Here is an 18,339-nt window from a genome sequence, read left to right as displayed (position 1 = left end):
CTTTGCATCGATGACAGATATTTGAGGGTTCCATAGTGTGAAAAGACAAACCCCTAACCATTTGCAAAGCCCTTCCGGTTTTCACTGGTGTGAAGCAGGACCTGGCTCCTCCCCAGGCCCTTCCTGTTCAGGCACTGCCTGAGCTGATCCTGCTGTGCTCTTGCCGTGGCCCAGGCCTGTGTGAAGGCCAGGCCAGCTTGTCCACATGGGCTGGTGAGCAAGCACTGGCCTGCAGGCTGTGAAGAGGACAGAGCCAGCCAACCCCCTCACAAGCAGCTGTCTACAGCAGAGGTCCTCACTCTTTGGGCTCTTGATTTCCTTCTCCCATTGCCCTGTCATTTCATAAAACAGTAGCATTTTCATGCCTGTGCCTTACTTCCTTCCCCTTTGGGAAATGATCTCATGTCATCTGAACAAAGGTTTAATGTAGGCTGTAGAGCACTATCCACAATCAGCTGCAGAGGACAGGTATGATGGAGAAGTGAATCTAGAAGCAATAGAAGCTCCATACAGCCAGGAATGTAAACTGCAGTCTGCAGAGTGTTCTGTGACCACCAGGTGCTCATTGTTTCAACCTCCCCATCCAGGGAAAAATGCCTTTTGTCTGATAGGCTCTCATACTGATTTGATGGAAATGCAGTAAGCCTTAGTCCAGATGGGTAGAGAATGTGGACTAAGATTCCACCAAAGCAACAGGTGAAGCCCTTCTGGTTTTTTTGTCTACAAGGGGTCAATCAGTGGTCCAGAAGAGCCTGTGGAAGTTTGCACTCTGCATTCCTGTTACTGCAGAAGCTGGCTGCAGCAGGGTAGAGCTAGGCTGGGGCTACATTAAGCACTGGCTTTTGTCCATCTGTGCTACTATAACAAAATACCTGGGACTGGGTCATTTATAAACAATAGAAACATTTCCTACGGTTCTGGAGGCTGAGAGGTCTGAGATGAAGGTGCTGGCAAGTTGAGTGGTAAGAGCTGCTCTGCTTCAAGGTGGTGCCTTATGTCCTCACTTGGCAGAAGGTGGAAGGACAAAAAAGCCATCAAACTCACTCCTTCAGTCCTTTTATAAGGATGCTGATCCCATCCACGAGGGCTCTGCCTTCAAGACTTAATCATCTAAAGATCCTACCTTTTAATATCTCATTGGCCATTAAGTTTCTACACAGGAATTTTGAAGGACACATTCAGATCATAGCATAGCATTCCACCCTTGGCTTCTCAAGTGTACGTTCTTAAATGAACACATTAATTCCATCCCAATAGCTCCCAAAATCTTAACTTGTTCCAGCATCAACTTTAAATTCTAAGTCCAAAGTCTGTAAGCATGGGTAAGACCAACTCAAGGTATGATTCATCCTGAGCCAAATTTCCCTCCAGCTGTCAAATCAAACAAGTTACGTGCTTCCAAAATACAATGGTGGAATAGGCATAGGATAGATATTCCCATTTAAAGGGGAGAAATAGGAAGGAAGAAGTAGCTTAGTCCTAAGTAAGTCCAAAACACACCAGGTAAACAACATTAAGTCTTGAGGCTTGAGGATAGTCTTTGACTTTATGTCTCACCTTCCAGTCACACTGGGGTGAGGGTTGGGTCCCCAAGGCTCCAGGCAGCTCCACCCCCATAGCTTTACTGGGTGCAGCCCATGCCCTGGCTCTCACTGGTTGGAGTCCTGTGCATGCAGCTCTCCCAGCCTGGCATTGCACACTGGTGGCTGTATAGGTCCAGGGTCTCAGGGGCAGCCCTGCCCCAGTGGCTGTGCTGGGCATTGCCTGGGAAGGTGTTCTCTGTGGTGGCCCTGCCCCACAGCATTTCTCTGCCTGCATTTGATGCCCCTCAGTCCTTGACATATATCACTCACTTGGTTTTCTGGCTGCCAAGTCTCTTCCTCCTACTGCGCTAGCTCAGTCTCCTTTGCAGGCTCCTTCTTACTGCCCTGCCTTTTGTTAATGAAATGCTCAGTCTTTTGACCTCTTAGTTCTCTATCTACAGTCAATCCTTGGTCCCATGTATTAATACCATTTAAACCCCAACAACTCCCAAATTTGTATTTCCAGTCTGACCTGACTTGATTACATCAGTTCAAGGGTTTTCATCCTCAAGAACGTCTAAGTGGTATCTCACATTTACATGTCCGAAACTGAACTCTTACTCTTTCTGCTCCATCCTGCCAGTTGCTAGGCTAAAGTCCTCAGAGTTTCCCTTGACTCTTCTCTTGTACGTTACCACCTTCACCATGAGCAAATCCTGCTGGCTCAGTCTTCTAAATATATTCAGAATATAACGATTTCTTATCAATGGCAATGCCAACATCCCAACCCAAAATGTCACCATCATCTCCCCTTGGATTACTGCATCAGCCTTCTGTTTTCCTCGCTCCCTCTCTTGCTTCCATCCTTGTGTACCCCATGATCTATTCTTAATGCAACAGGGAAAGGGGTCCTTTCAGAGCTTATGCTCAAAATCTTTGTCTCTCCTCCTCCCATCTCACTCAAACTCGATGCTCAAATCCATGCAATGACCTGCAGGGTCCTACATCAGGTGCTGGCAAACAGTAGCTGGATGGCAAGTTAGCCAGCTGTTTCTGTAAATAAAGTTTCATTGGAACACAACCACGCTCATATGTTACGTATTGTCTGTGGCTGCTTTCACACTACAATAGCAGTGTTGCCTAGTTATGATGGAGGCCACGTGACCCCTAAAGCCTCATATATTTACTATCTGGCCCTTCACAGAACAAATTTGCTAACACTTGCCCTCCATGATCTGGCTCTTTGCTGCCTCCCTTGCTTTGTTTCTGCTCTAGTCTTCTGGCCTCCTTGGTTTTCTTAGAGCCCACTAGGCAATCTTCCACCTCAGGGCTTTTTTTTTTTTTTTTTTTTGGGACAGAGCCTCACTCTGTCGCCAGGCTAGAGTACAGTGGCACGATCTCGGCTCACTACAACCTCCGCCTCCTGAGTTCAAGCGATTCTCCTGCCTCAGCCTCCTGAATAGCTGGGACTACAGGCGCGTGCCACCACACCCAGCTATTTTTTTGCATTTTTAGTAGAGACAGGGTTTCACCGTGTTGGCCAGGATGGTCTCAATCTCTTGATCTCGTGATCCTCCCGCCTCGGCCTCCAAAAATACTGAGATTACAGGCGTGTGCCACTGCGCCTGACCCATCTGTCTTTTAAAAAATGTTTTTAATTTGAGGTATAATTTATATTCAGTGAAATGTACAGATGTGAAGTGCACATTTTGATCAGTTTTAACAAATGCATTACCCATGTAACCTACTTCCTTTCAAGATATAGAGCATTTCTGTCATCCAGAAAGTTCTCCTGTGCTTTAATCCTGTCCAGCACTCCCCCAGCAGCTGCTGAACATGCCTGAGGACATTGGTACAGGACTCTGGCCTCCCCAAAAGAGCTGCTTGGACAAGTCTGCTTGGCTTACCCTAAATCCCTGCCTGCACTCTAAAAATTTCCATCTTTAAACTGGTTGTACCTATAACCCTCCCTCATCAAATAAATAAACAAACCCTGAAAAATAGGAGGAGAATACCCCTTCCTGGCCCCGCAGCCCAGGACCTAATATTTACTGTATACCCAAGCTTTTAGAAGTACGACTTGCACAGGTGGGGGCTGGCAGCTGCATCCCGTCCTCCTCCTGGTAGCCTCTATCAGCCTACAGGGCTCTCAGAGCAGATCTGGCCAGGCAGCCTGAGCCTGGAAGTGCAGCGCAGCCTCCTGCTCATTCACCCTCACTAGGGTGGCAGCTGCGGCAGCAGCTGGGCTCACCCATTAAGCAAGAAGGTGAGGATGGGAGTGGGATGACCATTGGCTGGACAGTGACACTCAGACCCCAGCCTGGGCAAGCCTGTCTGAAAGCCCCCTTCCTTTCGGTCCAACTGTGGCGGGAGGGGGCAGAGCGTACAGGGTTCTACTACCCTCCTCATCCTTTAGACGTCCTTCCTCCTAGGAGAGGGAGCTGCTCATTAATTGGCCAAAGCCTTCTTGAAGGCTGTAAATTTGACAGGCTGGGTGTGTGGGGGCCAACCATGCTAAAGAGAGCATCTGGTGTGTCAGAAGGCAGCCACCTCACCAGGGGACGGTCAGCCCCCTTGGTGACCTCCTTCCCCTGCTGGACACAGCTTCCTTCACTCTCCCCATGTGAATGCTCCCCTCAGAGCTGCTTCCAAGGGCGGGGTTCTAACCCTGTGAGTGGGGACATTGTGTTCATTTACAATGGGCCATGGTTTCATCTGACATCTCCAACTCAGAGGCAGTAGAGAGGAGAAGAGAAATTCCCTGCACCTCCTCCTTCCTCAGCACCCCCACCTCTGCACACGTCCACATATGGAGAGCCTGACAATGGCCCCTGGGAGTGCCTCCATCTGCGCCTCCTTTCCATGCCTGCAGCAGCCACGCGCACTGTCCAGACCCTCACCCGCCTGGCTCAGTAGGCGCTGCACTGCCTCTGGTCCTGCCCCTACACCTGGGCCTCTGTACCCGTCAGTTCCCCCAGTCTGGTTCTTATTTCCCCCAACAAGTAGGCAGCATGTAAGGTCATCTGTTGAGCAGGGTGGGGGGAGATAATCAGGTGGGGCTGTGAGGATGAGGAGAAGCTTATGGTCGTGCTGGAGACTCAGCTGAGCAGGCCCATCGGCTGCCTACCCAGTGGTCATCCCGCTCCCACCCTTATTTCTTCTTTGTAAACAAAACCTTGACTTCATTAAATGTTGGACACGTATGAACTTCATGGACTCTTCTGCAGCCTCCCTGCCATGTAATGGTAGGTCTAAGTCAACCCTAGTAATTTCATTCCTCTGGCCAATGATCGCTTGGGGTGTGGGCATGAGCTGCCTCTTTGCCTGAGCCTGAGCCGCAGCTACCCTCTGCACCTACCATGCTGACACGCTAGGCCAGGGAGAGCTCCATCTCAATGCAGATGAGCTGTGAGGGCCTCTGCTGGTGGCTGGGCGGATCAGGTAGCTATAACGGGTTTTGTTCAGAAGGGAAGGTTGTCGTCCATCAGCTTCTCCTCAGCATTGGCCATGCGGCAGTCCCCTGGGAAAACACACAGACCTGCTGGGCCCTTGTGCAGCTGACCCCCATGGCAGCTGACAGGCACAAAGGGGAGAGTCGAGATGGCCAGGGACCACAGGTGCCCCAAGGGCTGGCTGAAGCAGTTCATGAAGGTGCTGGCAGGCCTGTCTCTCCTTGAGGACTTCAAGTGACATTCAAGAGAGAGCTCAGCTATCTCCTCCCATGCCGTACCTCTTCCTCCTCCTCTTCCCTCGAGCAATAAATGGCATCCCACACTCTAGACATCTGGTACAAAACTGGGTGTCTCTTCCTGATCCCTCCCTTGGTTCATCCAAGTAACCACCAAGTCCTGTCTGTTCTCCCATCTCCACCGCTACAGCCATGTCCCTACCTCCCCAGTCCTGCCCTCCTTCTGGTCTCTCCACCCTCACTCTTCCCCTGTCATCCATGTACAATACAGTGCCAGACTGGTCTTTCTACAGCAAAATGGACTAAGGCCCTTCCCTCCCCACAACTCTCGGAGCTGGAGGTGGAGTTAAAACTCACATGTTTTGGCTTGGCATTCAGAGCTCTTTCCCTCTTGGCACTGGCTTATCCAGAGCGCTCATAGTTTGGGTTTGGTGCAGAACTGGGTATGAGGTAGTGCTTTCCCTGAGAAGAAACAGGGCTGAGATGGGGGCATTTTCTGGGTTCAGAGTTAGATCTATGGAGTGCAAGATTCCTCTGAGACACCAAATGAAGTGGTCCAGCTGGCAGCTGGCTCCTGGTCTGGAGCTTTAAGCAGAGGTTTCAGCTCAGAGCCACATTCAAAAGCCAGCTTAAATGCAGCCTTCTGCAGGGAGCCCCTGGAGCTTCCACAGCCTCAGATCTGCCCCCTGCACGCCCCAGATCTCTTGCCAAGTGGCGTTCGGGTCTTCCTATCATCTCTCTCCCATGTCTGGGAGTAAAGGTGAGGTGCGGGAAATTGAGCTTGTGTACTCTGGTGTCTTCAGGGAGACTGTGTTAGGTAGAGGGGAGGCGGCTTGGAAAGAGGGAGACTCAGAGGAGAGTCAAGGACATCTGAGCAGGTGAGCCTGGGAGCAGGAAAAGGGATGAGAGTGAGCAGAGGAAACTACTGGGGCGGGAGAGCAGGTGGAAGGATCAGGGAATGAGAGGGGCTGGAGAGGTGGGGGTGGGGATCCTGGTGAGGGGCTGCCTGCCTCCCGCAAGGGCCAGTTCACTTGGTTGCCCCAAACCCCTCCCTCTGAGGGTGGGGCCAGAGGGCCCAGAGCACGGATCAACCCAATTGAGCAGGCCTGAGGTGGACTTGGGTGAGTGCTGGGCTGGACTCCTGGCCCTGGGGAGCAGCTGCCACCCTGCCTATTCCATCCACTTTCCAACTCGCTGCCTATTGGAGCAGATGCAATATTGGGTGCCTTGTGAAAGATGCTCCTAGTGCACTTGCTGCCTGCTGACCCTCCCCCCGAGACTGCTCCGAGCTCTCCAGAGTGGGGTCCTGTGGAGGCTTGGCCTAGATTCTGAGCCCTGCCTCTCATACCTGGGACCCCTCCCCCAGAGGCAGCTGCTTGAGTACCCTGGAAGCCAGTCTGTAGCCTCAGGCTAGAGCTGGGTCCCTCCCACAGCCTTTCTTTAGCTCATCTGTTTGGACTGACTGCTCATTTCATAGAAAGGGGTGTGTCTTGCCCCAGCCCATCTGGCATATATAAGGCAGCTGTGGTGTCAGAATCCGCAGCTCCCATCCCCCAGCTCTGCAATACTAGAGGAGGCTGGATTCCACATCTCTGAAGTCCCACCGGACTGGTGCGATGGGGCTCACGAGTCCAGGGTTGCTCTGCAGGCTGTGGGGCTCACCTCCAGCTCGGAGCCCACCTGGTGTGCTCAAGTTGCTCACCTTTGGGCCTGTCCTGCCTCTCAGGCATTCAGCTGACCCCGAGGGACTCTCCCTCATCTTGACCACCAGTTACGGGCTCTAAGTTAGAGGTTCCCAGAACCTTAGACCATTTGGCCAAACCCTCCATTTCTCAGCTGGGGAAACTGAAACCAAAGAGGAGAAGCAACTTTCTCAAGGGCCCCCAGCAAGTCAGAGGCAGAACTGGGTCTAGCAGCCTCCTCCCGACAGAGGTCCTCCCTGACCCCTGAGCCTTTACTGCCTCGTTAACTTCCCTAAAAGGAGACTGCTCTGCCGAGGCTGGAAATGGAAATGCTCTCCGTGGCGGTGTGTGCCCGTGACTGCGCCCGTGTTTGTACTCGTGAGTGTGTATGGGGGCGGGGGTGAGGGGTGGGAATAAACAGCAGGGATGCTGGGGGCTGGAATGCACTCTGCCTTACTCCAAAAAGGGGCGTGGGGGAGCCCAGCCCAGCACATGCTTAGACTTTCCAATCTGCTGAATGCCTGTGAGGCCAGCTGGGCTCAGAAGACAAAGGACAGGCCTTTCTCCACAGATGGCAGGGGTGGCCCAGGATGGGTGAAAGCTTCTGCAGCAGCATTGGGGGTCACACCCCAGTCCATGGGCTGACAGTTAAGCAGAGAAGCCGCCACTAGGGGTCAGTCATGATCCAGCGATTCTGATGAGCAGCAGGGGGTACCACCAGCCTCTGTCCAGGGGCTTGTCTTCCAGACCTCCTTGGGAAAAACTACTCCCTGGCAGAAAAGGGCTAATAATTTGAGAGGAAGCTTTCATGCACGTCCTTGTGAAGAGACCACCAAACAGGCTTTGTGTGAGCAACATGGCTGTTTATTTCACCTGGGTGCAGGTGGGCTGAGTCCGAAAAGAGAGTCAGTGAAGGGAGATGGATTATCATTAGTTCTTATAGGTTTTGGGTTAGGCGGTGAAGTTAAGAGCAATGTTTTGTGGGCAGGGGTGGATTTCACAAAGTACATTCTCAAGGGTGAGGAGAATTACAGAGAACCTTCTTAAGGGTGGGGGAGATTACAAAGTACATTGATCAGTTAGGGTGGGGCAGGAACAAATCACAATGGTGGAATGTCATCAGTTAAGGCTATTTTTACTTCTTTTGTGGATCTTCAGTTACTTCAGGCCATCTGGGTGTATATGTGCAAGTCACAGGGGATGCGATGGCTTGGCTTGGGCTCAGAGGCCTGACATTCCTGCCTTCTTATATTAATAAGAAAAATAAAATAGTGTTGAAGTGTTGGGGCGGTGAAAATTTTTGGGGGGTGGTATGGAGAGAGAATGGGCGATGTTTCTCAGGGCTGCTTCAGGCGGGATTAGGGGCAGTGTGGGAACCTAGAATGGGAGAGATTAAGCTGAAGGGAGGTCTTGTGGTAAGGGGTGATATTGTAGGGATGTTAGAAGAAACATTTGTCATTTAGAATTATTGGTGATGGCCTCGATATGGTTTTGGATGAATTGAGAAACTAAATGGAATAAGAGAAGGAGAAAAACAGGTACAAAAGGTCTAAGAATTGGGAGGACCCAGGACATCTGATTAGAGAGTGCCTAAGGAGATTCAGCATAGTCCTGCCAGCAAAGATTATTTATTTACTTCAAGAGTTAAGAGTGGCAGCTTGGGGATAGCACCAGGAGATATCAGCTGTGATGGCTTGGAGAAACAGTGTAAACCGGCAGTGTAAACAAGAGCAGGGCATGTGGGAGTAGTTGAGAATGGTGAATAGGAGTATGACTAGACAGAAGATAGTAGGGATGACAAGTTTTTTGGGGCACAGTCTAAGTTGGTCTGGTGTCTGGAATGAGACTGAGGCCTAATAAAAAGAAGCGTCTATACAGGAGCTCAAATGGGCTGCACCTTGTAGCATTCTGAGGACAGGTCTGACTTCTGAGAAGGGAAAGTGGTAAAAGTATTGTCCAGTCCTTTTTAAGTTGGTGGCTGAGCTTGGTGAGGTGTGTTTTTAAAAGACCTTTAGTCTGTTCTACTTTTCTTGAAGACGGAGGACTGTAAGGGATATAAAGGTTTCACTGAATACTAAGAGCCTGAAAAACTGCTTGGCTGATTTGACTAATAAAGGCTGGTCTTTTATCAGACTGTATAGAGGTGGGAAGGCTAAACTGAGGAATTACGTCTGACAGAAGGGAAGAAATGACTGCGGTGGCCTTCTCAGACCCTGTAGGAAAGGCCTTTACTTATTCAGTGAAAGTGTCTACTTAGACTAAGAGGTATTTTAGTTATCTGACTCAGGGCATGTTGAGTAAAGCTAATTTGCCAGTCCTGGGTGGGGGCAAATCTTCAAGCTTGATGTGTAGGGAAGGGAGGGGGCCTGAATAATCCCTGAGGAGTAGTAGAATAGCAGATGGAACACTGAGAAGTTATTTCCTTGAGGATAGATTTCCACGATGGAAAGGAAATGAGATGTTCTAAGAGGCGGGCTAGTGGCTTGTACTATAGCATAGCCTGCTTTTGCTGGTGTGTGGCGATTAGGCCTGGTGGAACTGCCATCAATAAATCAAGCGTGATCAGGGTGAGGAACAGGAAAGAAGGAAATATGGGGAAATCAGGTGAATATCAGGTGGATCAGAGAGATACAGTCATGGGGGGTCAGGTGTGGTATCAGGAATAACGTGGGAGGCCAGATTGAAGTCCGGGCCAGGAACAATGGTAATTGTGGGACTTAACAAAGAGTGAGTACAGCTGAAGGAGCCGGGAAGCAGAAAGTATATGCGTCAGGTATGAGGAAGAAAGTAGATTTCAGAAGTTATGAGAAATGTAGAGAGTGAGTTGAGCACAGTTTGTGATTTTTAGGGCCTCTAAAAGTATTAAAGCAGTGGCAGCCGCTGCACGGAGACATGATGGCTAGGCTAAAACAGTAAGGTCAAGTTGTTTGCACAGAAAGGCTACAGGGTGCGGTCCTGGCTCTTGTGTAAGAATTCTGACCACACTAACCATGCCTAGGAAGAAAAGGAGTTGTTGTTTTGTAAGGGATTGAGGTTTGGGAGATTAATCGGACATGATCAGAAGGGAGAGCACATGTGTTTTTATGAAGAATTATGCCGAGGTAGGTAATGGATGGGGAAGAAATTTGAGCTTTGGAGGGGAATACCCGATATCCTTTGGAGAACAAATGCTGAAGGAGCAGAAGTGTGTCTTGTTGAGAAGATTCAAAGGAGGGGCTACAAAGAAGAAGGTCATCAATATGTTGAATAAGGTGAGAAGCGGAGGGGTGGAAAGAAAATAAATCATGAGAAAGAGCTTGGCTGAAGTAATGAGGGCTGTCCCTGAAACCTTGCGGCAGTACAGCCCAGGTAATTTGCTGAGCCTGATGGGTGTCAGGGTCAGTCCAAGTGAAAGCGAAGAGAGGCTGGGATGAAGGGTGCAAAGGAATAGTAAAGAAAGCATGTTTGAGATCTAGAACAGAATAATGGGTTGTAGAGGGAGGTACTGAGGATAGGAGAGTATATGGGTTTGGCACTACAGGGTGGATAGGCAAAACAATTTGGTTGATAAGGCGCAGATCCTGAACTAATCTGTAAGACTTGTCCGGTTTTTGGACAGGTAAAATGGGGGAATTGTAAGGAGAGTTTATAGGTTTTAGAAGCCTATGCTGTAGCAGGCGAGTGAAAACAGGCTTTAATCCTTTTAAAGCGTGCTGTGGGATGGGATATTGGCATTGAGTGGGGTAAGGGTGATTAGGTTTTAATGAGATGGTAAGGGGTGCATGATCGGTCACCAAGGAGGGAGTAGGGGTATCTTATAGTTGTGGGTTAAGGTCGGGGAATACAAGAGGAGGACGCAAAGGAGGCTTTGGATTGGGAAGAAAGGTGGCAATGAGATGTAGCTGTAATCCCGGAATAGTCAGGGAAGCAGATAATTTAGTTAAAGTGTCTCGGCCTAATAAGGGAACTGGGCAGGTGGGGATAACTAAAAAGGAGTGCTTAAAAGAGTATTGTCTAAGTTGGCACCAGAGTTGGGGAGTTTTAAGAGGTTTAGAAGCCTGGCCGTCAATACCCACAACAGTTATGGAGGCAAGGGAAACAGGCCCTTGAAAAGAAGGTAATGTGGAGTGGGTAGCCTCCGTATTGATTAAGAAGGGGGTGGACTTACCCTCCACTGTGAGTTACCGGAAGCTCGGCACCTGTGATGGTCTAGGGGGCTTCCGAGGTGATTGGCAGCGTCAGTCTTCAGCCGCTAAGCTGAGAAGATCTGGGAAGGAGTCAGAGAGCCTTGGGCCAGAGTTCCAGGGGCTGTGGGAGTGGCTGCCAGGTGAGTTGAACAGCCTGATTTTCAGTGGGGTCCTACACAGATGGGACACGGCTTAGGAGGAATCCCGGGCTATGGGCATTCTTTAGCCCAGTGGCCAGATTTCCGGCACGCGTAGCAAGCTCCTGGGGGAGGAGGTTCTGGAGGAATGCCTGGCTGCTGCAGTTCAGGCGTTTGGAAGTTCTTGTGTGCTGGAGATGTGGCTGGGGTTTGTCTCACAGTGGAGGCAAGGAATTGCAACTTTTTTCTATTATTGTACACCTTGAAGGCGAGGTTAATTAAATCCTGTTGTGGGGTTTGAGGGCTGGAATTTAATTTATGGAGTTTATTTAATGTCGGGAGCAGATTGGGTAATAAAATGTATATTGAGAATAAGACGGCCTTTTGACCTTTTAGGGTCTAGGGCTGTAAAGCGTCTCAGGGTTGCTGCCGAATGAGCCATGAACTGGGCTGGGTTTTTAATGTTTGATGAAAGAGCCTAATGCTCACTGAGTTGGGAGAGGTCTGATAAAGAAAAAGGAGCATTAACCTTGACTATGCCTTTAGCTCCAGCCACCTTTTTAAGAGTAAATTGCTGGGCAGGTGGGGGAGGGCTAGTCACGGAACAAAACTGTAAGCCAGACTGGGTGTGAGGAGGGGAGGTGATAAAAGGATTATAGGGTGGAGGAGCAGAGGCTGAGGAAGAATTGGGACCTAGCTCGGCCTGGCGAGGAGGGGAGAGGTCAGATGGGTCTGTAGAAAAGGAAGATTAGAAAGACTCAGCGACGCTTGGGGTTGGGACTGAGGGGACAGGCGGGAGGGAAAGAAGGAAGATTTGGGACAAGTTGCACTGGGCACAGAGACTAGGAAGGGACTGATGTGTAAAAGAATGCCCGGACGTCAGGCACCTCAGACCGTTTGCCTATTTTACGACAAGAATTATTTAGATCTTGCAGGATGGAAACATTCAAAGTGCAGTTTTCTGGCTATTTGGAACTACTGTCGAATTTGTATTGGGGTCAAGCGGCATTGCAGAAGAAAATAAGGCATTTAGGTTTTAGGCCAGGTGAAAGTTGAAGAGGTTTTAAGTTCTTAAGAACACAGGCTAAGGGAGAAGAAGGAATGGAAGGTGGAAGCTTGCCCATAGTGAAGGAGGCAAGCCCAGAGAAAAGAGTAGAGTCACGGAGAAGGGGTGGGGGTTTCTTGCCCTCCAGAAAAGCAGAGAAGGGGTTGGGGTGCAGATATACGAGGTCGGGGTGCAGAAATAAGGGATCGGGGTGCAGAGATATGAGGTTGGGGTACTTGCCTCTCCCCCAGAAAAGCAGAGAAGGGGTAGAGACACAGAGAGAAGGGGTTGGAGTACTTGCCCCTCCCCCAGAAAAGTGGGACTTGCCGCTGAGGGTGAAGGAGAGGGAGTTGAGGGGTTCTTGCCCCTGCCCCAGAAAATCAGAGAAGGGGTAGAGACAAGGAGAGAAGGGGTTGGGGTACTTGCCTCTTCCCCAGAAAAGCGGGACTTGCCACTATGGGTGAAGGAGAAGCGGTTGAGGGGTTCTTTCCCCTGCCCCAGAAAATCAGAGAAGGGGTAGAGACAAGGAGAGAAGGGGTTGGGGTACTTGCCCCTTCCCCAGAAAAGCAGAGAAGGGGTAGAGACAAGGAGAGAAAGGGTTGGGGTACTTGCCCCTTCCCCAGAAAAGCGGGACTTGCTGCTAAGGGTGAAGGACCAAGGCAGGAAAAGCAGAGAAGGGGTAAAGACACAGACAGAAGGGGTTAGGGTACTTGCCCCTCCCCCAGAAAAGTGGGACTTGCCACTGAGGGTGAAGGAGAAGGGGTTGAGGGGTTCTTGCCCCTGCCCCAGAAAATCAGAGAAGGGGTAGAGACAAGGAGAGAAGGGGTTGGGGTACTTGCCCCTTCCCCAGAAAAGCAGGACTTGCCACTAAGGGTGAAGAAGGGGTTGAGGGGTACTTGCCCCTCCCCCAGAAAAGCAGAGAAGGGGTAGAGACACGGAGAGAAGGAAATATGGGGAAATGGGGTGAATATCAGGTGGATCAGAGAGATACAGTCATGGGGGTCAGGTGTGGTATCAGGAATAATGTGGGAGGCCAGATTGAAGTCCGGGCCAGGAACAATGGTAATTGTGGGACTTAACAAAGAGTGAGTACAGCTGAAGGAGCCGGGAAGCAGAAAGTATATGCGTCAGGTATGAGGAAGAAAATAGATTTTGGAAGTTATGAGAAATGTAGAGAGTGAGTTGAGCATAGTTTGTGATTTTTAGGGCCTCTAAAAGTATTAAAGCAGTGGCAGCCACTGCACGCAGACATGAGGGTTAGGCTAAAACAGTAAGGTCAAGCTGTTTGCACAGAAAGGCTACAGGGTGCGGTCCTGGTCCGAGTCACGGCACCAAATTTCATGCGCGTCCTTGTGAAGAGACCACCAAACAGGCTTTGTGTGAGCAACATGGCTGTTTATTTCACCTGGGTGCAGGTGGGCTGAGTCCGAAAAGAGAGTCAGTGAAGGGAGATGGATTATCATTAGTTCTTATAGGTTTTGGGTTAGGCGGTGAAGTTAAGAGCAATGTTTTGTGGGCAGGGGTGGATCTCACAAAGTACATTCTCGAGGGTGAGGAGAATTACAGAGAACCTTCTTAAGGGTGGGGGAGATTACAAAGTACATTGATCAGTTAGGGTGGGGCAGGAACAAATCACAATGGTGGAATGTCATCAGTTAAGGCTATTTTTACTTCTTTTGTGGATCTTCAGTTACTTCAGGCCATCTGGGTGTATATGTGCAAGTCACAGGGGATGCGATGGCTTGGCTTGGGCTCAGAGGCCTGACAGAAGCCATAGCTGGAATTCTAAACAGTGTGAGTGTGTGTCCCATTTGAAAAAGCACATCCAACCTAAACATTTATATTGAAAAAATGGAAAGATATACTCATTGTTTTGGAATACAAACTACAGAAAGTAACAGTTAACAGAATCTTACTGGAAAGATAAGATTCCGCATCTGGAAAGGCAGAGTGATTTTCACCTGGATTGTGTGTCCTTAACTGAGGAAGGGAAGATGAAATTTATGTTTATTAAAAGGCAGCTATGAATTTACCTTTTATAAAGAGCTTACAATATACTATTAGTGCTTCTTCAATCATGTGTCTGAATCACCCGGATGCCTGTGTAAATGCAAATTCCCAGAGATTCTGATCCTGTGAGCCTAGGATGGGGCCCAGAAATCTCTATGGGATGGTGCAGGCTGCCCCAGGACCACACCTAAGAAACACTGCAACTGGCCCACACACACATCCAAGTCCCCAGATATGTAGGCAGGCATATTATCTCCATAAAACAGATGGGGAAACTGAGGTCCAGAATGGGGAAATCACCCAGCAAGTAGTAGCAGAGCCATGACACACCCACTGCCTGCAGACACCATCTCTGATGACAGCTTCACCTCCCTACAGGAACCTTGCCTACCCCCACCCCTATGTCCTGCCACCCCTATGGTGGGTCTCTGTCCAAGGAAGATGTAGCCCTGGTCCTCCAGGCTGACTGGGGCTCAGAGGAAAAGCCTGGCCCAGAGTGTAGGAGCTAGAAGGGCCCTTGCAATTCAGGTGGGGAAACTGAGGCCCAAAGAAGGCAGTCTTCACATTTGAACTCTGCCTGGAGAAGGGCTGGGTCTCCTTCCTGAGTGGTAGGTTTGACTTCATCAGCCTGGCCCTCAGTCAAGGTGACTGTCCAGGCCCACCACACCTCGAGGTGGGTGACCAGAGGCAGCAGTGCCATAAAATGCATTTCTTGGGAGATCCACCCTGAAAGCGCAAAACATTCCAGGGCTGGTGATTTGGGCAAGCCCCCTTCCCTCTAGGCCCAGTTTCCCCATTTCTGCAATAGCTGTGTTGGAGGAGACTTCTCTCTGAGACTGAGCCGCAGATTTGTTCCCAGGTGCCTACGCCGCACAGGTTGCCGGCTCCTCTGTCCCCACTCTTCAAGAAAGTCACTTCTTAGGTGAGGAAGGAGCCTTGGCCCTGTTGGGAGTGGGAGTTGGTGCACCCCCAGTCTCCCAGACCACTGGGGATGACCTGGGCTGCCTGCAAAGATGGTGTCATCCATGGCTGCTCCCCATCCTGCAGACACCCACCATGGAGGGTGACACTGGCTCTCCCAGTGGCTCTGAGAAGAGGCAGCCCCCACTCTAAACCTTGCAGAGCCACCCACGCCTTCCCTCACCCAAAAGAGGCTTTTAGGAAAATGAATCATCTCAAGTTCATACCCATGGGGGTTGCTGAAAGACAGGACAGTGCGGGGTGAGCTGGCACAAAGGAGTGCTGCTCTCTGCAGACTTTGCAGGGAGGTCACTTAGGAAAAGGGAGTGGAATCTGGGAGAGTGAATAGCTTAGGGTTAAAGGGAGGGGATGGGGCTGGAGTGGGCTGGCCTGTGCTCCCCCTTGGGCCTTCCAGCCTGGGCTCAGGTGATTCAAGGGAGCAAGCACATCCCTCTCCCAGCCAGAGAGTTCTTGCCACATTTTGGAATCAGTGCCATTCCCTTGGGCGTTGGGGGGCAGCCCCCACCTCTGGACCTAGCTGGAACTGCTGCCTCAATTCTGGATCCAAAAGGGCCTCTGGCAGCTTCTCCATCTCCCTCTCAGTCCAGCCCCCTATCTCCTTCCCCGTGTGGACCCCAACAGGCAAATCTGACAACTGGAGGAAGAAGGCAGGAAGGGTAGGGTCTGAGGGGATGACCATTTTAAAAAGGCTGCTCTGCCACCTTCTTTCCAGGACTCTCAGTCTTGCTTTCATATTGCCCCTTGGACATCATTTTGCTATAATCTAACATGTTGACTTATGGTCTTTAAAAACAATAACATTGTTGATGTGGAGCAGACTTCCCCTTTGGGATGGTTTGGAGAAGTTAGGTTTGAGGGCATCCTCTCTTCTGCAAACTGCAGCAGTAATAGGTGAGATATATAAAGTAAATAAAGGTCAGGTGCAGTGGCTCATGCCTGTAATCCCAGCACTTTGTGAGGCCGAGGCAGGAGGATCACTTGAAGTCAGGAGTTCAAGACCAGCATGGCCAACATGGTGAAACTCCATCTCTACTAAAAAAAAATACAAAAATTACCTGGGCATGGTGGTGGGTGCCTGTAATCCAAGCTATTCAGGAGGCTGAGGCAGGAACATCTCTTGAACCTGGGAGGTGGAGGTTACAGTGAGCCAAGATCGTGCCACTGCACTCCAGCCTAGGCGACAAAGTGAGGCTCCATCTTAAAAAAAAAAAAAAATGAAGGAAATAAAAATTTTAAATTGGAAAGAAAAATTCCTGTACTTGCAGACCATATAATTGCCTATGAAGAAAATCCAGAAGAATATACAGATAAATTATTAAGACTAGTAAGAGAGTTAGCAAGGTTGTTGAATTCAAGATCAACTTAAAAAAAGATTAGCATTCCTATACGTCAGTAATAACAAATTAAGAAAATGTAATAGAAAAAGAGATTCTATTCACAATAGCAACAAAATCCTGAGAATATATCTAGCAAAATATACATGAGACCTTTCATGAAGAGTATTGCTATAGCCTGAATGTGTCTCCCAAAATTCATGTGTTAAAACTTAATTGCCAAGGTATGAAGAAGTGGGGCCTTTAAAAAGTGATTAAGTCATAAGGGCAAGCCCTCATGCATGAGATTAGTGCCTTATAAAAGGGCTTAGGGATGGTGGTAAATCTGCCTTCTGCCACATGAGACCATAGCATTGTCTGCTCTAGAGGAACCAGCATTCAAGGTACCATCTTGGAAGCAGAGACCAGGCCCTCACTAGACACTGTACCTGCTGGAGCGTTGATCTTGTTCTTCTGAACTTCCAGAACTGAGAAAATAAACTTCAGTTGTTTGTAAATTACCTAGTCTCAGGTGTTTTGTCATAGCACTACAAAGGGACTAAGACAAATATAAAAACTACCCAGGGACGTAAAGGAAGAACTGACTAAATTGAAATATATACTGTATATATTATGAATGGTAGGACTCAATGTTATAAACATATTACTTCTCACTGAATTAATCTATAAATTCAAGCAATTCCCACACAAATCCCAATAGAAGTTTTTGTGGAATTTGACAGGCTGATCCTAAAATTCATGTAGTCATTGAGGGGCCAAGAATAGTGTAGCAGACACCATTGGTGCCCTCCCCATAGCCCTCAGCATTGCCAGCCACATACATGCCTTCAAGAGCACACTCAGTGTATTCATCATTCCTTTTCATTTCCTGTATTTCCTGATGTTTTGACAGCTGGGGCCTTGCTGATCCTGGAGAGAATGCTTCTCCCAGGGCTAGCCAGTTCCTAGAGATAGTAAAGGACTCACCTGCAAGTGCACCTTCCATATGCAAACCAGCCAATCCAAAGCCCATAGACCCAACCACCTCCTTCATCGGGCTCTTACACTGGGCCACTGTCCCTCAGCCCTCATCATCCCAGGGCCATGAGCCAGACAACTGGGGAGAGCCCTGGGCCCCAGAGCTGAATGAAATTATTCAAACTATTAATAGCTAATCCTGTGCCTGCTTACCTTGCCTTTCCCTTGGATGCCACAAATAAAGCTCTTGCCCATGTTTTCCCCTCACTCCTTTGACTTCTTGACCAACCCTGGTGCCTCCCTATGTATCCCTGCATAGCATGCCGTGGCTCTTGTTTCTAGGAAACTTTGAGTATAAAAAAACTCTTTCCTTCAGGACAGTCATGTCCATGTCTGTGTGTCTTACCATATCTGATTAAAATAAATATTCAGTGCATTTTAAAACAGCCATGAGGAATGGGAGTTGGTGGATAAATATTGCAGCTTCCCCACCCCTCAGTTGGAATAACTTTGAAGGGCCCAGTGAGATTGAACCCCAGTTACCCTTTGTGGCAACCTGCTCGTTAATGCACTGTCTGTTAGCTTTCTTCCCTTACCTATTTCACTTCCCACCCTCTTACCTGGGCTTCCTGGAATCACCTTCTAAAAAAATGCTTGCACCCAAATCCTTGACTCAGGCTCTGCTTCTAGTGGAACACAAGTGAATATATATATATATATATATATATATTTTTTGTTTTGTTTTTGAGATGGAGGCTCACTCTGTCACCCAGGCTGGAGTGCAGTGGTGCGATCTCGGCTCACTGCAAGCTCCGC

The 18,339-nt window shown here is 49.3% G+C and overlaps 1 pseudogene; it reads right to left on the bottom strand.

Moving 5' to 3' along the window:
* Positions 1–5,840: 5,840 nt before the first annotated feature.
* On the bottom strand, positions 5,841–17,599 carry LOC101125871 (uncharacterized; annotated as a pseudogene).
* Between the last annotated feature and the right edge of the window lie 740 nt (positions 17,600–18,339).

Source organism: Gorilla gorilla, chromosome 12 (assembly GCF_029281585.2).
Source record: "Gorilla gorilla gorilla isolate KB3781 chromosome 12, NHGRI_mGorGor1-v2.1_pri, whole genome shotgun sequence".
Lineage (NCBI taxonomy): Eukaryota > Metazoa > Chordata > Mammalia > Primates > Hominidae > Gorilla > Gorilla gorilla.
This window is presented reverse-complemented; position numbering and strand designations above follow the sequence as displayed.